The following is a 26,767-nucleotide window of genomic DNA, read 5'->3' on the forward strand; positions in this document are numbered from 1 at the left end:
AGCACAAGCCAGGAAGGTGGTCGGATGGAATTATTTTCTTTGACTTGCTTCACTAAATTCGTCAACAATGGGCTCCTTTTTGTCAAATTCATATCATGCCATCAGGGACCGATGTCCTACATGTTGGGCCCCTGAAAACCATCATTGCACTACATGAAAAAACTCAAGAACAGGGGATTTTAAACGTTTACACCTGACTGCACGGACCAGCTGACGAAAGATACCGCAAGCTCAAAGCAATAAATATCATATAATGAGGCTGTTACTTTTAATCAATTAAAAATGACTCCAGAAACTGTATAGCACTTTTATGACCTTTGCTTATATTTTGTTTTTCTTTTCCAGCGCTGTCGCCATCCATTGCGTTTGTTAAATTCCAGCGTGAAGACAACGAATAGGTAGGTTGACAAATCAATGTCGCTTATGTTGTCCCATCTAAGTGCAATGACCAGTAGAATCTAGGTATAACTGTAGTAGACTCCAGCCAAGTGCAATCTTTATTTCAGACAGAATCCATACAGTGTGTGAGCTCCGTCCAACGTGTCTTAAAGGAGTTACTGTATATTTGCTGGTACAGTATTTATATTTTTGTCGAAAGGGAAAGGTATCCTGAAGCTCCTCATTGAATCTCCTGGAGCAGGATAAGTTCAAAGCGCTGTACGAGGGGAAATTGCTGGCATGAAGAGGGCCAAGGATATTTGAACAGTTCACTACCAGTTGTGCTCGATGGGGAGGTACTGCAGTACATTAAGCCAGGATATGCACGAGATCCAGTAGAGAGGTGATGTAGTTAAGGAAGTCAGATTTCCTACACAAAAACTGAGAGGACTCTTGTACGGAAGAATTATCGTCAGGCTTTGTATATAGCCCATTTTAAAGTCATACATACATACATTCATACATACATACATACATACATACATACATACATACATACATACATACATACATACATACATACATACATACATACATACATACATACATACATACATACATACATACATACATACATACATACATACACCAGTAGTAAAAGTAGTAGGCCTATGGGGAGAAGAGTTCCCTCGCCGCTACTGCCGCTGTTCGTTTTTTGTTCAAGCAATAGAGCAGCTTATATAACTTACTTCAACTAATTATAGGGCCTATTTTGTTCTTATCCACATGGAGTTAACTGGCACAGGAAATTAACAGTAGAGGTGGTGGCTGTTCTCCCAAACTGCTTTTACTACTGGTGTATGCATGCGTATATGCCACTTTAAAATAGACTATACCTTATCCTGCACTATGGCCTTTCGTAATAAAATATATTATTGTGGAACTCTTTGATGTTCATTTGTTCGTTGCACACTTCGCCAGTACATTTGCGTAATTCCATTATGTTAGGAAAGCATAATTTGGTATGGCTATTGCTAGCCTAGTGCAGCCATTGTAAGGCAGACCCTCTCAAGGGGGTGCGAGGCATCTGCCGTGTATGCTTTGTGGATGAGGATAGTATTGTGTGTGGTGTATAAGTTGCAGGGATGTCGGTGACAACAAAAGCAGCCAGTTCCCGAGCCAACGGAATGAACCTTTTAAGATTTGAATCCCCGACCCGGAAAGGAATCGAACTCGGGGCCCTTTGAACCGCAGGTCACTACACTGACCATTCAGCCAAGGAGCCCTGTTAGAAAAGTAACTGGCAGCGTTTAGGACAGTTTGAAGCAAATATTATAATTAAAACTCGCCCTAAAAACATGAAAATACACCCTTTTATTGGCAAAGTGTGGATGTATTAAGTAGCTAAGAAATTCATGTAATAATGTGCTCCTTACTTTCAATCGTGTTTGCACTCCCAGATTTGGAAATTTTCGGCAGATTACTTGTGTTAGGAAATGTATATGAACTCCAATAGGGATGTGGTCTAGCTGAAGAGTTCAGAACATGCGAGTGACTTCCAGGAAGATAATGAATCTCAAGAGCGCAAAAATCTGTTACCAAATAAGTATACTCTAGCTTAGCCCTATTTTGGTAGCTTCGGTTATCTTATGTGGGGCCCTGTTCGAGAGGACCAGTTTCACGCACTGCAATGTTCGCCTCCGTAGCGTAACGGTTAGTGTTATTAGCTGCCGTCCTCGGGGCCCCGGGTTCCATTCCAGAAATTTAAGAATGGCAGGAGGGCTGGTATGTGGTTGAAATGGTACATGCAGCTCACCTCCTGAAAAGAGCTGCACTACATCGGGATGAGGACACGAGTTTACTTTGTCCGACTCGTTGGCTGAATGGTCAGCGTACTGGCCTTCGGTTCAGAGGGTCCCGGGTTCGATTCCCGGCCGGGTCGGGGATTTTAACCTTCATTGGTTAATTCCAGTGGTCCGGGGGCTGGGTGTTTGTGCTGTCCCCAACATCCCTGCAACTCACACACAACACATAACACTATCCTCCACCACAATAACACGCAGTTACCTACACATGGCAGATGCCGCCCACCCTCATCGGAGGGTCTGCCTTACAAGGGCTGCACTCGGCTAGAAATAGCCACACGAAAAAAAAAAACGCACTGCAATATCGTATGTATTTGTGTGAACATATAATCTTCCATATCTCAGCGTCCAACATTTTGATTTCGTCTTCCATGTATGCTGCATACCACTGAGTTGAGTGGCCGCGCATGTTAACGCCAATCTCTGCATTCGGGAGACGAGTGTGTTCGAATACCACCGCCGGCTATCCTCAAATATTTTCTGTCGTTTCCCATTTTCACTTCCAGGCATATGCTGGGACAGTTCATATTCATTAGGCCACAGCTGATCCCTTCCGCCTCCTTACCCCATTTCATTCAACATTTTCATTAGCTGCCGGGCTGAGTGGCTCAGACGGTTGAGGCGCTGGCCTTCTGACGCCAACTTGGCATGTTCGATCCTGGCTCAGTCCGGTGGTATTTGAAGGTGCTCAAATATGTCAGACTCGTGTCGGTAGATTTACTGGCACGTAAAAGAACTCCTGCGGGAAAAAATTCCGACACCTGCGGGAAAAAATTCCGGCACCTCGGCGTCTCCGAAAAACCGTAAAAGTAGTTAGTGAGACGTAAAGCAAATATTATTATTATTATTATTATTATTATTATTATTATTATTATTATTATTATTATTATTATTATTAGATTTACTGGCGCGTAAAAACTCCTGCGGGACTAAATTCCGGCAACTCAGCGTCTCCGAAAACCTTAAAATAGTTAGTTGGACGTACAGCAAATAACATTATAACAACATTATTATTATTATTATTATTATTATTATTATTATGATTATTCTTTTCATTAGCACCTCGGCTGAGGTTGGCGGCGGGAAGGGCACCCGGCCATAAAAATGTCATAGTTTCATCTCACCTCGTCCCTGATCCCATATCAGGAAACGGGACTTAGGGATCGGTAAGGAATCGTTTGAGACAAGCTTATATAATGTAATTAACGTCGTAATGGGGAATACTGTGGATGCTGCAAGATGTACTTGGGAAATATCTGTCGGAGAAAATTCAACAAAACTGCTTTCATTACTAATTCATTACTCATTTCGCATATGGTGATTGTATTGGCAGGCCAAATGTAGCTCTGTGCCTCATCGAGATCCGCAATTTGGATGGAATACACGTGGCAGTAATTAGCCTCGTGTGTACGATAGCTGATTGACTGCCATCTACGTGGTTGTGGTGGTGGAAGGATTTTTCGAAGAGAACAATTTCCCCTTCATCCAAGAGCTGTTAAGGCACCCTTTAAAATTTATTGACCTCGGGTCTTTGGTAGATCAGTCATCCAGTCTGGTGAATAAACACTAGGGTACATAATATTAATAACATACACATTACATACCGGTATTGGTTAAATATTGACACACACTTAAATGTTAATCTTAGCTTATCTAAGAAAGTTTCTAACGATATGGTACACATCGTTATTGTTAGTTTTAAGATGTAAGATGATACTGCTCGATAGCTGCTGACAGACGTGTAAAACGGATGATATTGTATTTTTTTATGCGTGATATTGTAGACAGTTGAAGATGAGATGTTTACGTCTTGTATTTATTGTACACCGCAAGCGCAGTACATCGTGTTTACGAAGGTAATTCAATAGAGATGGCTTTTTCAAAACTTATATTGTTGCACCTCATTCGGATGTTACGGCGCAATGCTAAGTTGTGTAGCCATTATATTAGTAGTGCCATTACTTCACATCATAAGCCCTCTCATATGCCGTTTGTTAGTGCTAGAGAAGGCTCATTTCTGTGTACTGGGGATCTCTGCTAAATGAATGGAATTCAGAGAGACAGTGACAAGGAAGATACTAACATTTAAGTGGAGAAGGTTTAGTTTGTGTCTGCAGTGTAATTGGCTTCTGGCACTGTCACTCTTCCATTCGAGAATTAAATGTCACAGCATCTCTATCTTTGGGAGAGGAACGGCCTAGGAATTGGAAGGAAGCGGCCGTGACCTTATTTAAGGTACAGCCCCGGCATTTGCCTGGTGTGAAAATGGGAAACCACGGAAAACCATCTTCAGGGCTGCCGACAGTGGGGCTCGAACCCACTATCTCCCGATTACTGGATACTGGCCGGACTTAAGCGACTGCAGCTATCGAGCTCGGTCTTTGGGTTTTAATATGATCTTTAAAAATGGCCGGTTTCTGGTACACCACAGTTACATATGAGTTATCTAAATGCGCTTGTAACTTTAACTGCGCTCTTAACTTAAACGAGTTTCCGTAAAGTTAAATCCAGATTTATAAGCCCTGATAACAAACGGTACAGATATAATCATGTTTAGTATCTCTCGTTCTCCAATAGATGTCTCTACACAAATGTTTTAGGGTTATTCTGGTAGTATCTAGTTACTTTTACTAACAGAAGTTTTTTATAATGAAAATTGGTTGGCAAACACGTACAGTCATCTCAGTCTATCTAATTCAGCATGTAATGCTCTCTCATAATATGAATATGTACGATCTAATAATGCAAATATTAGATATATTTCCCCTTCTTTCTTATTCACAATACGCAGTCTTAAATTTTACCTTGATCGTTGTCGTCAGTAAAATTACAAATACACCACAATCGCGAAACAGATCACTTTTCATTAATCCAGAACACAACAAGCGTAAACAAAAATAATCATATAAACGAAAACGTGCAGCACAATTTGGAACCTATCATTCCGTCACAAAAGTTCTGCAATGATGGTGCGATATCCATTCGTCCTCGCTGCAACTGTTGCAGAATTTAGTAGTTTGCAGACAAACCGGAAACTCCAACTTAAAACACGCATATGCTGTTTTTCTCTTCAAGGATGCGCAGGGTGACCAGATATTCGGAGATAAAAAGCAGGACCTGATCGTAAATATGATCTAGCAGCGAACTTGATCACCGATTTTTCTCGTTCCTTTTAAGCGATACCAAACGTAAAAAGCATACAACGAATCGTACATTATCACTCACTACAGCATGATAAAACTTAAAAACACTCTGATTTTTTGGATGCTATAAAAAGGAAGTAATATGTTCGAAGAACAAATATTACCACATTTTTTAACCTACTAACCTATTATGCTATTACATTTGTTTACATTACAACACACAGTGTTCAATGTTACATTAACACGTTGCAGTGTGAAGTCACTGTGACAGGCTCTCGTACTTTTCAATTGAATGAATTGTCTTCAACAACTTTAAGTTTCCACGCAGTATGTCATAAAACTCTACGCAGTTATAATCCAAGTTGCACCCAGTGATTACCATGTGTTTTACATTGTCAGGCTTTAGCCTGGATTTTTCATTTGTCCAAAGATTGTTCATTAATGAAAATACCCGTTCTGTAGGAGCATTTGTATTACGCAAGCTTAACACAAATTCTACAATATCACCTATATTCCTGAAGGCAATATTCCTATATTCAAAATTAGTGAATATTTCCACCCACCTCAGAAGAGTGCCAACGGCCATAGCCGTGTTGAAACACCGGATCCCGTGAGATCTCCGAAGTTAAGCAACATTAGGCGTCGTCAAGATTTGCATGGGTTGCCACGCTCTGTTTGTGGGGGTAAGGGAATGGAGGAGCGGAAAGGAACTGGCCACCCTACCTCACGTAAACTCCGGCTCAGGCACACCTCTGCGGAGGTTCGGACTTGCCTTCGGGCAGAATACACCCTTACCTTACCTTACCTTACCTTACCTCAAAAGAGTTGGTGTACGAGCCGAATTCCATTCCTTTACTTTAGTAACTGTGACATATTCCCTGACTTTAACAATCTCATCAAAAAGCATTGTATCACATATGTCTTTCCCAGTGTACTTACGTACAAAATCTAATAACTTTTGTACATCACTCCATTCGAACACAGAATTATGATCTGTCCAAATTAACACACTGCGTTCAGACAGATGAAAAGTCCAAGCAAGTGGAGTAAAATGTTTCAACATTTTTCTTGAAATGTGAAACATTAACTAAGCCATCATTTTCAGGATTCTTTAGTTTAGATTGAACAACTGAGGGTACAAACACACAGTCGAGCCTATTTGAAAGCTTTTTCCTGAGATCCTAAAGTACTTTACAAGCATCCAACATAACATGTTGCCTCTCTAAAAACTGAATAACACTGTGAAAAATTGCTGCTTGAGTTTGCACAAAATTCAACCACACCTCAGACAAGGGACCATCAAAGAACTGTTTGATTACAGTTGGACACCTGCTTTGTGATTCAGAATAAGATTTCAGGGCTGGATGCAGCTTCAGTACTCGTTCAATGGAAGGTAACAAGGAAAGTCACCTTGTTCTACGGAAAACAAGAACTTTGGAATACTCAATTTCGACAAAATCACAAAACTCAATCAAGGAGGCCTCACGTACAGTGTAAATGTGAAAATATGAGTAGATTTTCTGCACTACACTTTGAACACAAACTGGAAAACAGTCCACAGCAGTTTAACTTCATAACCATCCATCCATTCTTCGTCCTCACCTTTTGAATTCTGGTCAGTGGAAGATTATGGATTTTTAATTGTCCTTACATTTCGTCTCATTTCGTGCCATTAGGGCCCAATGACCTAGATGTTAGGCCCCTTTAAACAACAAGCATCATCACCATCATCTTCAAGGATGTTGGACATGTACACCAAGAGTGCCATTTCTTCAGTTTTTCTTCCGTATCTTGGCGCCGAGTCTTGCGTGACTGACTCGCTCCATATTTAGACATTGGAACTTTATATCTCTCTGGGAACTTGTTCATTTATCATTCTTCTTTGACATGCAATTTCACCTGATCAGATGCCAAAACATTCAATAATTCCATTTTTATTTCACCTGATCATATGCCAAACCATTCAAGAATTCCATTTTTTCCTGGGCTTTCATGGTACAACTTGGAACAACAGAAGTGTTTCAAACTGCGATCTCCAATAGCCACAATAAAATAGCCATATCACTACATTTTTCATTAGCAGTTCCCTAACGTAATCCTCGAACTGAGGATTTGTAGTTCTTAATAACTGCAACGGGCCAGTCATTTGAGATGTTGTACTTAACTCTGACCACGCAACACGCATTGACAAAAATACTCTCGTAACTGCTGACGTGAAGTCCACTTGGGAAATTCAGTCGAACGTAGCGAGCTAACCCTGACTCAGGGTGTAAAGTGTGTTTGACACAGATGAGAAGGTAACGTAAACTACAGTTCCCTGCAAGATTTTTAATTAAAGAAGTTCAGATGTTTTATGTTTATTGGGAGTGTGAGACCTCATGTCCCCGGTTAAAGGCTATAATAACATTAAAAAAGCAATGAAAGATCGGTATTTACTATTCAGCAGGCTCATATTAAATGCCTACCGGTACCTATGATGTTTATTATTTAGTACAAATGTAAATATTAATGGTAAATTCTCCATAATTTCAGATTGGGTGTTCACTAACTGTTGGTGGGACTCATGAAAGAGATCTTAACATTATAGCTGCACTGAAAGATCAATTTCAGCCTGATAAAAATCCGTTTGATTCGAGTTTTATTTTGACGATTCTTTTCCCGTATTAGAAGATATATCTACAGTAGAGGACTCATGCTCCGAGGAGATTAAATCGAAATCCCTATTATATAAAGCCAGAAGGCTGACTGACTCACTCACTGACATTAATGTTTACCCACTTCCAGACAAGCTAGAAACTTGAAATTTGGTAGTCTGATAGCTATTAAGTCTGTAACCCAAGGAAAAATTCCAAAAAGGTCATTTTTTAATATTTAGTCTCCCCCAAACAAAATGGTGGACTCAAATTTCGGGTGTGCTAGAAAATTGAAATTTGGCAAAATTATAGCTGTTGCCCTATAACCGATGGAGAAATTATGAAAAGATCCAATGTTTAAATTTTTAACCCCGAAAAATATCGAAATATTGAGGCAATTTTCATGCCGGCGCAGACCTTCCTTTCGAGGTGTTTTGTGCCTAAACTGTAATTCCTATTAAAAACGTACAGCACTTTTGGTCCCTGGAATGAAGAGATCTACAACTTTGGTCCTATGACTTTTTGTCGTATCTTGACTCTTACCTTAGATCGAACTTCATTTTCCGAATTTGGATCAATTTTGTTTCTTTTCCATATATTATTTCACTGCTTGAAATACTTATAAGACAGGTAGGATCACAAAATTCAGCAGGCCCCTTGCCACGTCGATTGATCATACGCAAACCGATTTTCACTATTCCTGCCGCCATGTAGCTTTGGGAAAACACTACTCAAATGTCAGCCTTATCTATGCTTGTAAAGCAATCTAAAGCCGCGTATACACTCGAGCATTCGCCCCGAATGAGCATGCGTTGCCGATGCGGGAGCGCACAAGCACGACCCGCATGCCAATCTGTTGAGCAAGTTTCCACTGTGTTCGGACCTCGTGCTGACCGAGAATACCGTCTGTGTTTAGGTGTAGTGTAGTGTTTTGCCTGACCTGAGGCTACAATGGTGAATCGAATCGAAAATTGATCGTCGCCAGTTATTGTTATATGTATTTATTGCATTCCTTGAAAACAAAAAGGAGAAAGCGGTGGTGGCAAAGAAAACTGTATGAAGAGAGATGCAATGCTCAACTGTTGAAAACGATCGGACATGAAACAGATGACAATTTTAAACATTTTACGAGAATGTCATCCGAGGATTTTGAATGGATATTGCATAGTATCAGGGCTACGATTGAGAGAGAGCACACACCATTTAGTAAAGCCATATCTGCCGAGGAACGCCTAGCTGTGACACTGCGATTTCTGGCTACAGGAAGCATAGCGTACGCAGTCGGCTCATATTGTTCGGGCTACCCCACTCGTCATCAACCGTCCACACTGAGCACGAACAGAGCACGTGCTCACTTTGAGGTACCGACAACATTCGGATCGGGCTGAGGCATGCGGATCCATTCGGTTCGCCCTGTACTCATCTGAGCAAAACTGGGCAAACGCATGCTCAATCGGGGCGAATGCTCAAGTGTATACGCGGCTTAAGGTGAAGCCGACCGTGATACGACAAAACGTAAAAGAACCAAAATTACAGATAGTTTCGTGGTCGATACTCCTGCCAAGTTTCACGACTGTAGCTGTCTGGTAAGTTGGCGAAATAATTCCTAAACATGTGACAAACGTACGAAATTTGACTATGATCGAAACATTTACCTGATTCTATGCCATAAATAGCCGAGATAAGATAAAATGTTTTAGGACTAAAAATGTTGGCTACTAAAATGGCCGTCTGATGCCGTAATACGTTTGTCGATACGAACGACCGTTCCGCCACAGTAAATTTCCAAATGAAAGTCTGCACTTATAAACGTGCGCGTCTTCAACGCTTATGTACAGTATATTATATAGAACCGTACGGCTGATTGACTGACATTAAAGATTGACCACTTCCAGATGACGTAGAAACTTCAAATTTGTCATTGTGATAGCTATTAGGCTGTAACCTGTGGAAAAGTTCCAAATGTCCGATGTTTGTTATTTTTACTTTCCTTCCCTTAAACTAAATGGTGGACGGTATGTTGCGGTGCGCCAGAAAATTAAAATTTGGGACAGTTACAGCTCTTGACCTGCAACCGACAGAGAAATTCTAAAAAGTTCCAATATTTAACTTTTTACCTTAAAAAATTATCGAAAAGTGGACGGAATTTTCATGACGGTGCAGACCATCGTTTCGAGGTTTTTTTGTGGCTAAGCGGTAAGTCGTATCGCCAAAGGGACAAGACATTCGGAACCCATCATGAAGATATCTAAAACTTCGGTCCCGCGACTTTTAGTCGTATCTTGATCCCTTATGCCTTAGACAGGGCCTCTCAGGGTGCTTGCACCAGTGCATTGTGCTTTGCACGGTGCAAAAGACGACTTCGCTTGGTTGACCAGGTTGCAGACCCCCACTTCTCGATTTGGAGCATTAGCGCTGTCTCTCTCTCCCCACGCCTTTCTCGCTCGCTCCGCCTGTCTCCCTCTTCCTCACTTGCTCCGTAGCGCTCCAAATCCGAACCGAGTTGAGCCGAGCTTAGCCGAGTAGCCTAGAGACGAAGCGTTGGTCCTAGCTGAGCCGAGTGGGACTGATGCACTGTGCACAGGAACTCGGCGCTTCAGTTTGCACGCGTGAGATTTTGGGCGTTTGAGAGGCCCTGCCTTAGATAGAGCTACATTTTCGTATTTTGCGCAAATTTTGTACATTTTCCAGAATTAATTTTACTGTTTTACACACTTATAAGAACGACAGAATCATGAAGCTCGGCAGGCTCATTGGAACGTCCGTGGGTCATATGTGAGCAAAATGAATGATTCTAGCACCGTGTAAGAATAGAAAAACGAAAGGAGTTTGTGGACACTGTACTCCTAATCTAAGGTTCTAAACCAGTTTCCGTGTGCCCCTTGCAGATACGACAAAACATCAAAGAACGAAAATGTAGAACGTTTCAACCACTATACACCTACCACGTTTCAAGACTATAGCTGCCCATTAGGTTAGAAAATAATTTCTCATCTTGTGAGAATCGTACGTGATTTGCACCAGGTCGAAACGTTTACATCTATCTTTGCTATAAATCGTGAATATACTGCACGAGAAAATTATTATAGGACCTAACATGTACGCGAATAAATGGGCCGTCTGGTGGCGCTATTCGTTTCTCGTAACGACGTACTGGTTCGTCTCAGTAATTTTCCAAATGGCCACTTTTATGTAGAGGAATTGGGGGTTTGGGGACGGAGCCCCCAACGAGCGAAAGCGAGTCAGTGACTAAAGCCAGTGATATTGTGGAGGAACACGTGCTGACAGAAATATTGTCAACTCCAGCATACCAAAGTAAAAACTGCAATGAATAAATGTAAATATATTTTAACTGGTTCACTATCACTTACGAATGTTTACGAAACTAATAAGACATTGTACGAAACAGTACGGAGTGGCGCCTCATATCGTTATTCGTTGAAATCAGTTCTAACATAGAGGTAGCTACAGCACTAGCTGCAGTTACCAGCCGTTGCGCTTATATCTGTGAAGAAGCCGATAACTGTTGTTTCGGAAACTCATTTTAAACTTATCACCATATTGTCACGGCGCGTCTATAGATAACTGTCATTCCAGAAACTGGCCATAAATGTTTCACAGTTATCTTCAAAGCAGTCGCTGTTTATAAATGTAAAAGTTCATATATACATTAAGGGGTGCATTTTTAGATTGAGAGAATGATGGCTATCTGCCGAGAATTGTTAAGAATTCATCGCTGATTGTTTGTTTAAAGGGGCCTAATAGCTAGGTCATCGGCCCAAGAATTCATCACAGTGGCTGATACCATTTTAGTTTTCAGTGGTCTTCTGGATTGTCACCAAATAAGTGATAATCCACATGTGTGGGTCTGTAACAATTGATTTGTTAGGGACTTCACTTGGCAAGACATGCATGTTAATGCGGAACGTTCCTTGTTCAGCCATCTGATTTTTCGATTAATTTACTGAGCATGTAAAAGGAGGTTGTTGGCGCTCGTAAAAGAAATACTAATTATTCATTCTTTGGCAAATATTTTGTCAGCAGTGTAGGACGCTTGCCCTCCACTGTCGGCATCTCTGAAGATGGTTTTCCGTGGTTTTAATTTCACACTAGGCATATACTGGGGCTGTACCTTAAGGCTGTGGTCGCTTCCTTCCCGATCCAAGTCCTTTCCTATTCCATCGTCGCCGTATGACCTATGTATGTGGTGCGACGTAAAGAAGACTGTTAAAAAGAAAAGAAAAAAGATGCTCCCCAGAAGAATAAAATGTTGGATAGACGTAAAGACGAGTATAGGAAAGGCGACTGATCATTCTATGGGAATGAAATAGCACGGCTTTAAGTTATTACTTGTATTTGATATAGTTCAGTCCGGCACCTTGCATGAATGGTCAGCGTAGTGGTCTTCGATTCGATTCGGAGGGCGCTAAGTTTGGGATTTTAACCGAATCTGGTTAATTCCTCTAGCTCGGGGACTGGGTGTTTGTGTTCATCTTAAGACACATCTTCATTTACATATAACACACCATCCAGAACAGAAACACAATTGTGAATACATCCCTTCACCTAGGATTGAGGTTAGGAAAGCTATGCGGCCATAAGACATGTGGTGCCGACCACAAGTAGCTGGGAGAAGTGTCAGGAAGAACGTTTTTCACCTTGGCATACATGTACATCCATAGATGATAATGACATGTCACTATGCTGGACATCTTCAGCGCTGAACACAATACAGTTTTCCATACACAAGTAATTGTTACGAACTTAATAGCACGGGTAATATAGTAGACCAGAAACACAGATTTAATTTACAGAAATCGCGTCCAGCAAACTGAGGACAGTTCTTCGGTACATAACTTGTCTGCTCGATAACTAATTCATGCCCTACGAAAATTGGACTTGTTTTCAATTGTATCGATGTAATTAACGTATCCAGGTGGTGCTACAATGAAAGTTTGTATATAACACACACTGCACTGTGTTATTCACTTAGTTATTGATTTTTCGACATAGTCTCCATGAATATTGAGGCGTCTAACCGTAGGTTAAGTTCTTAGATGCCACCCTCGTAAAATGTGGTTTGCTAATCTTTCAACCACAGTTTTACCGCTGTTCTGACGTCATCGTAACTTTGAAGTCTGGGCCTTCAAGATGTTCTTTCAAAGGCGGAAAGAAATGAAAATCACTTGTCGGTAGATCAGGACTATACGGTTACAGAATAGGAAACATCCTCGAAGAAATGAAATCTCACAAAATTCTCAGACGGGGTCGAGTTGGTGGTGGGAGGGCAAGAGGGTACGAAATTGAGGCTCAGAAGCAAAACAGCATAAGCATGCGAGCGGACGTATTTTTTCACCCACTGCGAAATTTTATTTCGAAAGCGATGACCTATGGTTTTCTTCAGCTTAAACGTTTCCTGAAATTCCACATTAATTTTTAACATCCAACGCTGGGAAAGTATTGAGGAGAAATTCCCGAGATATTAAGGAGGTAATGTATATTTAAAAACTAGCTGATTGTGCCCGTTCGCACGTCCACGACAGGTTACAAAATGGCGCCGACCGAAGGTATGGGCCTTGTAATCTAAAACAAGCAAGGAGTAGTCACCTGCTATGATGTCTCAGAGGGCCATATACTTCTCGGAATGGTCATGTATTCGAGTAAAACGGACAGTGGACGGTCTACAGTATTGTTTTCAAAAAAATAGAAAAAACATTATTATTAAATAATCTTCATCTTGAATTTTCACGACATCGAGAGCGGACGCAATTACCGACATCGGATATTTCTTTTTAGAGAAGCAAAGGATTGCATAAGAGAAAAGAAAGAATACAACGATTGAATAAGAATAAAATATAAGTCTTCGCCTGAATTCAAAATTAGTTGAGACGAAAATAAATGTACTGAAGTCGTTACGTGAGAAATTGCGGATACGTCGAAGAGTTGTGAAGAAAAATAAAAATAAATTAAATTAAGGATAAACAACGTCAGAGAAGAATATTAAAATGGCAGTATATTGGAATATTATCTTTAACATTGAGACTGTCAAGAAGATGATCAAGATGATTTGCTAAATTCAAATGATGGACCGACCTGGGGACAATTCATCTTACCATATGACCTGGAAATGACGAGGAAGGCGACGGGTAACCATCCGACCGAGCCATGACGTAGGAAGGCGACGGGTAACCAGATTGTACTACCAGAACGAAGGAGCGAATGACGTTCCAGATGTCTAACCCGTGACCGAACCGAAGACCCATCTACATCTAATGGGAATGGAACAGCTGGACCAGGGACAACCATGAGCGAGCTAAGTCATTCATAACATTTCATTGCATAATTTTTGGTTTGCTTACACATGTACCTTAGGTATGTGCTGATGGCAATTGTAGACCGATAATATAGCAATGCAAGTGATGATTACCAACAAAGTGTAAGATAATTAAGTTAGTTCGAAGTTACGATTTAATAATATAGCAATAGTTTATGCTATATCGATATGAACATTTGAAAGAAGCGTGAGGTTTGTAGAGAAATATGAAACAGCTGATTGAAATGACATACTGGGAGATTATAGAAATTTCATTGAAGTAATGCATGAAGTTGACGTCACGTATGGTTGTGCGCGGTGTTGAAAGAAACATGGGATTACGCATTTGTTTGGTTCATAGAAAGGGCATTGAACTTCGTATGTAAGTTATGAGAATCTGCGACTTGTAAATTTTATTAAGAATCTGTGTGGTATTTTATCGTAGTCGTCAAGTTGGGAAACGCAATATATTTTTATGGAGGCTACGGTGTTTATATAAGATTGATGTTGTTATGAGAATATGAATATGGTAATTAGATGAAAGTTACGAGTTATGTATTGTGATTTGAGAAGGTTTTACGCGATGCAGGACCTTCGTGTACCTGCAAGTTAAGTCATGCCACACTTCAAGTTAGTTTTATGATTTATTTGCGTAAGAGTGCCCACACCGCGGGAGCTACACAAGCCAAGGTACGAACTGGATTTATTAGTATAGATGTATGCTCGTGACGAAATTGTATCTCAGTATAGATGACTTATTATGAACATAGAATAATACGACTTTGAATAGCTGTAGTTAACCAGAAGTATTACGACACCGATATATATATATGAGATTGTGTTTTCCAAACCTCACAGCTTAGCGTTTCCATGTTAATTGCAAGAGAGTAAAGTAGCTTGCATTGTGGTTGAATGTTATTGAAAGATAACTAATAAAAGGGACATTGAACCTATTAGGGCATGTGTGAGAAAGCCAAAGATTAAGCTAAAGTTAGATAGATAGCTAGATTGGTTAATATTCTCCGTTTTGAACATACATTTCTTTAACGAACTTCAGCTAGGGAAAGGCTAGAGTAGGAGCCGTATTTAACTGGCACTGAATGCCTTAGTTCATAAGGAGTTTCAATGCACAACGAGATCGTTGCAACAAAATCATGTTTTCGGATTTTATTAAAACCTAACTTAATATATTCAGTTCTATTTTCGATTTCCTATAATTCACTCAGATCTACTTAAACGTAATTCCAATTAATTCACACTTAATTTATTAATCTATTTGTGATGCATTGCGGCTGGTTATTGTATCCAAGTGAGATTGTTTAAATACGACTAAAGAAAGTGAACTTTCGGAACGAGTTAATTGTGTCGATGTTATACTTATAATTTAAATGCGAGGTGGACCTCAGATGTGTCCAGTGATCTGTTGTAAATGAGCAACTATTGAACTTCAACTTCACAAAGGAACTGATCACTTAACAATTTAAATACTCAATATTATCTTTTGTTTGTCATACGAGCCAGCGCTGACTCATTTTCATTACGTATTTTCAGTTAATTTGAATAATGCGTTGCATTATATGAAATTAGTTATTTAATATTTTATTAATAAATATTTTGTTATTTTTCTAATTGCTGGTGTCATGAGTTCTTTAATTACTGTCTAGATTGTAAGTTAACTACTAGTTAAGTAAGGTACCGTACAATTAAGTGTTTATTTAACCATGGTTAGTTTCTCTCGAGGTCAAACTCTAATTAGGTTGTCGGCGATGATTATCATTATGTCGTGAGAAACGATAGGTATCACCCGTGAGTTGGATTTCTCTTGGACTCACGTAAAGCGAATTCTACAGTAGGATTACATGTCCTACTTGCCATAAGTAAACCCTGAGGTATCCGCTGAGCGACTCCATTCGTCAAACTAGGCTGCCCAACGACGAGTTAGAAAATGGAGGTATCGGGCAAAGAATGTTTAACCCGGAGCGGTTGCATGATGTACCCGTGCATCTCTACGGGGTTCTCAGAAAGACTGTCTTTGTGGTTTTCTAACTGAAGTCAACATAGGTCATTACAATAAACGTCAGTACGAATGTAGCGATTAAAAGCAATGTTATCATATAAAATACTCGATCAAGTGAAAAACCGCACATTTTCTCACTTTTAACGAAAAGTACTACGGTGCCGTTATAACAGTCCAAAGTCCCAGTGCTGGAATGACCAGGTCGCAGACAGCCGTGAACACTCCTCTGCCATTGTTTATGTAAGTGAGCACACTGCTCATTCCAATCAGTGCCACAGAGTAGGGATTGAATAGCTCCAATGCTATGATGAACCAGTGTGTTACGTACCAGCAGTATCAGCAAATTTAAGAACCAGAGGAATGGCACACTAAAGAAGAAAGTTATCCAACTCCCCAGCTACTTCCCGCCAATATTCAGGCAGGCTGTTACACTCGGTACGACCGGGCGAGTTGGCCGTGCGGTTAGGGGCGCGCAGCTGAGAGCTTGCATCCAGGAAATAGTGGATTCGAACTCCACTGTCGGCAGTCCTGAAGGTGGATTTCCGTGGGTTCCCATTTTCACACCAGGCAAATGCAGGGGCTAAACCTTATCACGGCCACGGCCGCTTCCTTCCCACTCCCAGCCCATTCCTATCCCATCGTCGCCATAAGACTTATCTGTGTCGGTGCGACGTAAAGCAAATTAAAAAAACTCTGTACGCAACAGTAATTCCATCTATCGCAAATGAGTGGCAACAGAAGACACAAAGCATATCATAACAAACAATGGTAAATGTCGTGTTATTTTTGATCAGTTTTATGAGCTTTCTATATTGTAGGCCTTCACTTTGTTTTCTTTCGACTCTGTGATATTAGGGCGTCTTGTAAAATTATTTATAGCGTAGATTGTAGTTCCTGATTCCCCAACTTTACATACCGATTTTCATTAAATTCTGTTCACCCATTTTCTCGTGACTCGGCGCTGATATGGACTTAAGCAACAAAAATCCAAATTCATGAATATCTCTGTTATCATAGCCGGTACGGCAAAAATGTATGACATAAATGATCGGAAATTTAATACTATATAACTTTAGTTATGTAGTATTTATCGACAGGACCACTAATACTAATAACATAAATATTTAAGAATTAAATTTTAGGCCTGCCTCTGAACTACATTTCACTCAGCGTGAATAAAATTATTTATAGCCTAGATTGTAGTGGTCCATTTTCCGACTTTGCATACCAATTTTCATTATGATAGGACCAATTATAACACAAATATTTGAGAATTAAATTTAGGCTCTCCCCTAAACTACCATTTCACTCAGCGTGAGTAAAATTATTTATAGCCTGGATAATAGCGAATTATTCTTCGACTTTCCATACCAATTTTCATTAAGATAGGACCACTAATAACATAAATATTTGAAAATTAAATTTTAGGCCTTCCCCTAAGCTACCATTTCTATCAGCGAGAATAAAATTATTTATCGCCTAGATTGTAACGACTTTTTCCCCGACTTTGCATACCGATTTTCATTAAATTCTCTTTAGCCGTTCTCTAGTGATGCGTGTACAGACAGACAGACAGACAGACAGACAGACAGACAGACAGACAGACAATTTTAAAGTGCATTTCCTTGTTAAATTCTGAGCAATGTACAGACAAAACTCTAATGTAAGTCAGTGTGTAGCCATGCACAGTTCCTCAAAAAGGTATGAACGCATGCTGTTGTGTTAGTTCTTTGTGGGTACGCTTTTCTCAGAAACAATTGAACCTATAGATACAATGTTGTGGGTACCTGCGTGGGAGATAAATTGTATTTTGGTAATTAAAATTACCGTAACTCTGATAAAATATTAAATGCGAGAAATATACAGTATCATGCCTTCATTCCTTTCTTCAACGAGTATGCCTAAAATTGGAGATGAAGACTAAAGTCTATATAATTTAACTGGGCTTGAATCCCAAATAGTATCGACTCCAAGTAATTGGTAATATACAATGAATAATAATAATAATAATAATAATAATAATAATAATAATAATAATAATAATAATAATAATAATAATAGGCATATAAACACCCTAGAGAACAATATCAGTCCTGCAGGAATTTCAGGTATGGTATTAGTACTAGTACTAGCATTTCCATTCGTATTTTCATCCTAAAAAATAAGGCATACTCCCTCCGTTCCAAAGTATGATATAGATATCCCTCTTTTACTTTGTTCCAAAATATGGTGTAGATATCACCTTATTATACAGTGTATTGTAATACATAGCATGTTGCAGTATGATAACTCACCCCTTGAATATTAATAGGGTCACATGCAATAATGTCTTTATCCCACTGTCGGCAACCTCAAAATGGTTTTCCGTGGTTTTCCATTTTCACTCCAGGCAAATGCTGGGGCTATACCTTAAGGCCACGGCCGATTCCTTCGTACACCTAGCAGTTGCCTGTCCTGTCGTCGCCGTATATTATTATATCATGATGCTTTACATTTCAAACTACTTATGTAACAATTGTTCCTTTCTTAATCCTTTTACACTCCAGGGTAATTTTTCCCTCGGACTCGGCGAGGGATCCCGCCTCTACCACCTCAAGGGCCCAGGATTGTGATACTTTGGGACGGGGCATAAAACTAGGGAGGGGGACCAGTACAGTGGTTTTCCGTGGTTTTCTATTTTCACTCCAGGCAAATGCTGGGGCTATACCTTAAGGCCACGGCCGATTCCTTCGTCAGTGGGATATGGTAGCAGAAGACCTATCAGAGTGCCGACGTTGACACCACGACACTGGGCATAGCGACTCACCTGGGTGCCTGACTTTGCTAATTGGACCCTGGAGGACTGGCCACATATAGCTTGGACCGATGAGTCACTCTTCCCGTTGTTTCGAGCTGATTGTAGGGTTCGGATATGGCCCCGTGAGGCCATAGACCCCAGTTGTCAACACGGCACCATGCAGCTGGTGGTAGCTCCATAATAGGGTGGCGTATGTTCACGTAGCATGCGTTGGATCCGCTGATCTACTTGAAGAGATCGTTGACCAGTGGCTGCTACGTTGAACTGCTTGGTGACCTCTTGTAGCTCTTCATGGATTTCACCTACCCATACAACGATGATATATTCCAGCAAGACAATGCACCGTGTCATCGGCAAAAGTTGTTCAGCGACTGCTGTAGCCACCTCGTTCGCCTGATATGAATCCCGTCTAAAATTTATAGGACTTGTTGGTGAGGTCCATTCACACCAAAGTCCCTGCACCTACAAGTAGAAGGAAGCTGTGGATAGCTATCTAAACGACATGGGTCGTAATCTCTCCACAGGTGTTTCTTGCACTTGTGGAATCAATGCTAGGGCGAGTTGCTGCACTTGGCCGAGCTAGAGGAGGTCCTGCACGATACGGGACCCACCGAGCGTGTTGGCCGTGCAGATAGGGTCACACAGCTGTGAGTTTGCATTCGGGAGATGGTGGGTTCGAACCCAACTGTCAGCAGCTCTGATGAAGATGGTTTTCTGTGGTTTCCCCATTTTCACACCAGATAAATACCCTTTCCTATTGTCGCCATAAGACTTATCTGTGTCGGTGCGACGTAAAGCAAATTGAAAAATTACTAGACCCCTGTACCATGACTTTCGGCTTTTTTGTGTATAGTCATGCAGCACTTCTCTGACTCACTCTCTCTCCCCCCCCCCCCCCCTTCCCGCTGAAAAGAGTTGTCCTCTCTCTGCCTTCCCGTACCTCTCTTACAGACACGTTTGTATTGGTAAGTCAAAATAGAGGCCAGTGACCCGAAATCAGTCCATACTCGAGCGCTGGTGATAACGGACGTGAAACCAGATCAGGTTATAAGTACGGAAAAATTTCTCAAATTCCAAGTGTCAGTCAGACATTTCAGAATTCATGTAATTTATCACGCTTTTTCATATCACCCATTCACAATCAGCTTAATTGACAAGTTAACCCAACCTTAACAATCTGTATATATAAAATACATGTCCTGACTGACTGACTGACTGACTGACTCCCATTCATCATCGCCGAGCCAAAACTACTGGACATAAAGAAATGAAATTTTGAGGATACATTTATATTACAATGTAGGTGCTCGGTAAGGGAGGATTTTTGGATATTACGTCGCTAAGGGGTGAAGAGGGGTGTGAATTTTTAAAATGAGTGTATCTATATCTCAAAACTTAAAAAGTTTACAGATGTAAAAATTGGTATTTGGAATCTCCTTTAAAAATATACATGTAATTTTTTGTTTTTGGAAAATCGAATTAATGGGGGTTAAACAGGAGTGACAAATGGGGTGAAATTTTAGAAAGACAAGATCTACAGTATATCTCAGAAACGTAAAATGTTACAGACATAAAAATTGGTATTTGGAATCTCCTATAAAATTAAAGTAACCTGGGTGATTTGTTTTCGGAAATTCCACTTAAGGGGAACTAAGAAGGGGGTGAAATTTTAAAATGAGCATGTCTACAGTATATCTTAAAAACTTAACATGTTACAGAAGCGAAAAATTGTATTTTTAATCTCTATTAAAAATAAAGAAATATGTATTTATTTGTTTTCGGAAAAACCCCTTGGGTGGGAGGTAAAAATGACTGAAAATGGGATTGAATTATTTTTATTAGGATACTGATATCTCGAAAACTGAAGATGTTACAGGCTTGAAAATTAGTATTTGGAATCTCCTTTAAAAATAAAGAAATATGTATTTGTTGTTTTCGGAAATTCACTTAAAGGGGGTGAGGGAGAATTGAAAAATTAGTTGAATTATTTGTATGAAGATACTATTATCTCAAAAACGAAAGATGTTGCAGTCGTAAAAATTGGTATTTGGAATCTGCTTTAAAAGTAAAGGAATACGTTTTCCTTTGATTTCAGAAAATCCAATGAAGAGGGGTGAAAGAATTGAAAAATTAGTTGAATTAATTGTATGAGGATACTTACATCTCATGAAAAAAAAAAAATTACAGACGTGAAAATTGGTATTTGGATCCCCGTTGAAAACAAAGAAAAATGCATTTTGGGGGAAATTCATCTTGGAGGCGGGGGTGAAAAGGAGTTTAATTCCTTTTGTTAGGACACATATCTAAAAAAACTGAACATATTACAGTCGTGATAATCGGCATTTAGAAGATCCTTTACTAATAAAGAAACATGTATTTTTTCCGGAAAATTCGCTTAACGGGGGGAGTGTGAAAGGAAGTGAGAAAAGTGAATTCGTTTTAGGAGGATACTTATATCTCAAAACTGAAGGTAACACACGTAAACATTGGTATTTGGAATCTCCTTTAAACATAAAGAAACACTCCTTTTGGGGGTGGGGGATCCATTTAACGGTGGTGGGGTGAAAAAGGAGTTGAGACCAATTGATTTTACTGTTCATTATGTACTTTATTCTGATCATAAACCGATCATTTTTAATTTTTCCTGGGTTCGTTTTCAAGAGCCATCTTTTCCTTTGGAGAGAGAGAGAAGTTAGATTACAGTACATTCTCCTGGCAAATACACTGACTGACAGTGACAATGCAACACCAAGGAGGAGTGGTTCGAAAGGGATGAAAGTTGGGGAAAAAACAGAGACGGCACGGATGAATAATTGATGTTTATTTCAAACCGATATGCAGGTTACACAATGCGCACGGCATCGACTCAGTAGGATGTAGGACCACCGCGAGCGGCGATGCACGCAGAAACACGTCGAGGTACAGAGTCAATAAGAGTGCGGATGGTGTCCTGAGGGATGGTTCTCCATTCTCTGTCAACCATTTGCCACAGTTGGTCGTCCGTACGAGGCTGGGGCAGAGTTTGCAAACGACGTCCAATGAGATCCCACACGTGTTCGATTGGTGAGAGATCCGGAGAGTACGCTAGCCACGGAAGCATCTGTACACCTCGTAGAGCCCGTTGGGAGATGCGAGCAGTGTGTGGGCGGGCATTATCCTGCTGAAACAGAGCATTGGGCAGCCCCTGAAGGTACGGGAGTGCCACCGGCCGCAGCACATGCTGCACGTAGCGGTGGGCATTTAACGTGCCTTGAATACGCACTAGAGGTGACGTGGAATCATACGCAATAGCGCCCCAAACCATGATACCGCGTTGTCTAGCGGTAGGGCGCTCCACAGTTACTGCCGGATTTGACCTTTCTCCACGCCGACGCCACACTCGTCTGCGGTGACTATCACTGACAGAACAGAAGCGTGACTCATCGGAGAACACGACGTTCCGCCATTCCCTCATCCAAGTCGCTCTAGCCCGGCACCATGCCAGGCGTGCACGTCTATGCTGTGGAGTCAATGGTAGTCTTCTGAGCGGACGCCGGGAGTGCAGGCCTCCTTCAACCAATCGACGGGAAATTGTTCTGGTCGATATTGGAACAGCCAGGGTGTCTTGCACATGCTGAAGAACGGCGGTTGACGTGGCGTGCGGGGCTGCCACCGCTTGGCGGCGGATGCGCCGATCCTCGCGTGCTGACGTCACTCGGGCTGCGCCTGGACCCCTCGCACGTGCCACATGTCCCTGCGCCAACCATCTTCGCCACAGGCGCTGCACCGTGGACACATCCCTATGGGTATCGGCTGCGATTTGACGAAGCGACCAACCTGCCCTTCTCAGCCCGATCACCATACCCCTCGTAAAGTCGTCTGTCTGCTGGAAATGCCTCCGTTGACGGCGGCCTGGCATTCTTAGCTATACACGTGTCCTGTGGCACACGACAACACGTTCTATAATGACTGTCGGCTGAGAAATCACTTTACGAAGTGGGCCATTCGCCAACGCCGTGTCCCATTTATCGTTCGCTACGTGCGCAGCACAGCGGCGCATTTCACATCATGAGCAAACCTCAGTGACGTCAGTCTACCCTGCAATTGGCATAAAGTTCTGACCACTCCTTCTTGGTGTTGCATTTGCTCTGTCAGTCAGTGTAAATAAAAATTTAAACACATTTGAAATAAACGATAGGAATGATATTGACCGTGCAATTGTTCACCGCTATAATAATGTCAATAATGCACGGAAGTATATCATTCGTATGGCCAGAAATCCCGCGTCATTCAGTCATTGCTCAGCAATAACAATGGCAGCAGATGTTATATACTGCCAAGTATCAGTCTTGCATCTTGCCGAGGGTCCGGAACATCAATAATAATAATAATAATAATAATAATAATAATAATAATAATAATAATAATAATAATAATAATGCTCTGGACCGTCGTCAAATTGTGCGGACCGCGCTGGTAACGGCTCCTGGCCGGGTAATGACTACGAATGCAGTCCGGCCGCGGGTTCAGTACCGCAATGGCACCTAAGACAACACCACGCCGGATCCCCTCAAGGATTTGATCCATATTAAAAATGCTTGTGGGAAAAGATGGCAAAGATTTAGGAACCGAATTGACAGGGCGGAATACCTGGAGTTATTCCGGGAAGTACGAAATCGATTGCTGGAAAGAATGATTGAAAAATGGGAGGAACTTTTCCGTAATCTCTCAGGAAACGAGTCATATCGCGAATTTTGGCGGATTATATATAAAACGTTAAGCATTCAATTATAAATTTCACTATAATACCGTAGTGAAGCAAGGGTATCTGGCAATACTAGCAGTTACCCGCGGCTTCGCTCGCGCGGATTTCGTAATTTTATAAATGTATTCGTTCCTCGGTACTGTACTAAGACATTATCTGAAAATCCCCAAAGTATAAAAACTCCCCAAAAAATCTTCATCTTCAGTTTTTGAGATATAAGTATCCTCATAAAAAATAATTCAACTCCCTTTTCACTTCTTTTCACCCCGTTAAGTGTCTTTTTTCACAAACAAAACAAAAATACATGTTCCCGCATTTTAAAAGGTCTTTCCAAATACCAAGTTTCTTCTCTGTAACATGTTATGTTTTTGACATGTACTGTAGATATACCGGTGCGGTACTCGTTTTAAAAATTCATCCTTCCTTTTCAACCCCTTAAGTGGATTTTCCGAAAACAAAAAAATGCGTGTTTCGTTATTCTTAAGAGATTTCAAATGCCAGTTTTCACGTCTGTAACATCTCAGTTTTTGAGATGTAAGTATCCTCATACAAACATAATTCAACTAATTTTTCAATTCTTTCATCCCCACTAAAGTGCTAATCCGAAAACAAAAAATACGTGTTTATTTTTTAAATATATTAAGAATACAAAATGTTCACGTCTGTAACATGTTACGTTTCTGAGATATACTGTCGATAGTGTTTTTTTAAAAATTCACCTCCCTTTGTCACTCCTGTTCATCCCCCATTAATTCAATTTTCCAAAAAATACCTTTTCCTTAATTCGTAAAGGAGATTCCAAATACAAGTTTTTACGTCCGTAAACTTTTAAAATTCTGAGATAAAAATACTCATTTAAACCATCCATCCCGCTTTTCACCCCCCTTAGCGACGGAATATCGAAAAATCCTTTTTTAGTGAGCACCTACAGTCTAATATAAATCTATCCCCAACATTTCGTTTCTGTATATCCATTACTTTGGGTTCGGCGATGATGAGTCAGTCAGTCTGTCAGTCAGTCAGTCAGGAGAAAGTATTATATATATAGATAGATTGTATAACCTTGCCGTACTGTAGGAATGCGTGTTTGCATGACGTGTTTATGAACTCCAACAGTATAATGTATTTAAGGTTTATTTTCCTTTACATACAAGCATTGGACCTTGAACACAACGAAAATTGTTCCAATGGTCTGCATATCGATATGTGAACCGAGCGATTTGGCCGTGCGGTTAGGATCACGCAGCAGTGAGATTGCATTCGGGAGATACAGTACTGGATTCGAAACCCCACTGTCGGTAGGCCTGAAGATAGTTTTCAGTGATTTCCCAAGTTCCACCAGGCAAATGCTGGCGCTGTACCTTAATTCCACGGCCGTTTCCTTCCCACTTTATCGTCGTCATAAGACCTATCTCTGTCGGTACGATGTCCAGTCTTAATGAAAATAATGGGTTGGAAAAACATTGTCAGTCGGTATTCTTTCTTCAGAGTGACAATGTACAAATGCCATTATACAACAGGCTAACTCAGTGTGCCGGTCAAGGTCATGTTCTGCTTTGCCCCCACAAGACACGACCTATCTGTATAATTCTCCTTCCCCAAATATTATAACCAGGGCCGGATTTTGATGACCTAATACATGCTTAAAAATGACCTATAACATTATCTAAAAACTGTCCGGCTCCGTGGGTAAATGGTTAACGTGCTGGTCATTGGCCACAGATGTCTCGGGTTCGATTCCCGGCAGGGTCGGGAATTTTAAACATAATTGGTTAATTTCGCTGGCACGGGGGATGGGTGAATGTGTCGTCTTCATCCTCATTTCATCCTCATCACGACGCGCAGCTTGCCTACGGGAGTCAAATCAAAATACCTGCATCCGGCGAGCCGAACTTGTCCTCGGACACTCCCGGCACTAAAGTCCATACGCCATTTCATTTCATCTAAAAACCGTCAAAAATGACTGAAATGAGCGAAAAAATCACCCAAAATATGAAGGAAAATATTATTTACACAAAATAATAAATATGTCCATTGTCCACCGTACCATTAACTCATAATGCAGTGAATACGATTAAAAATTGCATCAAGTAATAATAATAATAATAATAATAATAATAATAATAATAATAATAATCACCTGAGAGAATCATGTTTCACTCGTTTTTTGAAGTGCAGTTCTTACAAGCAAAATAACGGAGTATATACTGTAAATATTGTTATAATTAGGATATTATGCAATCCACTCATAATCTGGGTACCATTTGTTTGTTGTGACCTGCATATTGTTGAGTGGTATATCTTTTATGTGCTGACCCTTTCACTTCGCATATTTCTCAGAACGGTATCTGACAATCTGCAGAAAAAGTATCTTTGCTGAATTTGTGAAATAATTTTCCTCCAGAGGACAGCTTTATATTGCTTTGTTTGGCGTTTTAATACTTGAAGTTAATCACACACGAATAAATAAAACTCACATCGTGTAAAACGGAACTAACAAGCACGTATATGTTAGTACTCAAGCATGTGTATATATTATTAATACACCGTACTGAAATGTAAATTTGTAACTATTACAGAGATAATATTTCCCCCCTCTCATTGCCAGTCCACTCTAGGGATGTGGATGTGTATGATGCATCAGTAAATAGATGACATGTCCTCAAAAGCCGGGCCCTCATTATTACTTGTCTGATCGTCGTTAGTTATTGCTAGCGAGTCAGCTGCCTGTATTTTCCTCGCGGGGGTAGCTTGCGAACCAAGGGGGCCTAAGTTTTTTAAATGAAATGAAATGAAATGTTGTATGGCTGTTAGTGCCGGGATATCCCAGGACAGGTTCGGCTCGCCAGGTGCAGGTCTTTCTATTTGACTTCCGTA

At 40.6% G+C, this 26,767-nt stretch overlaps 1 protein-coding gene across 2 annotated transcripts in view; it reads left to right on the plus strand.

Annotated features, from left to right (window-relative positions):
* The window catches only part of Cpr (Cytochrome P450 reductase), a 576,566-nt gene that overhangs the window by 146,435 nt on the left and 403,364 nt on the right, over nucleotides 1-26,767 (plus strand). For both annotated transcript variants that reach the window (XM_067141922.2, XM_067141924.2), the window contains exon 2: nucleotides 346-398. The gene's annotated coding sequence lies outside the window, so the exon portion shown is untranslated. The remainder of the gene's footprint in view (nucleotides 1-345; nucleotides 399-26,767) is intronic.

This window comes from Anabrus simplex, chromosome 2 (genome assembly GCF_040414725.1).
Source record: "Anabrus simplex isolate iqAnaSimp1 chromosome 2, ASM4041472v1, whole genome shotgun sequence".
In the NCBI taxonomy this organism is placed as follows: Eukaryota; Metazoa; Arthropoda; class Insecta; order Orthoptera; family Tettigoniidae; genus Anabrus; species Anabrus simplex.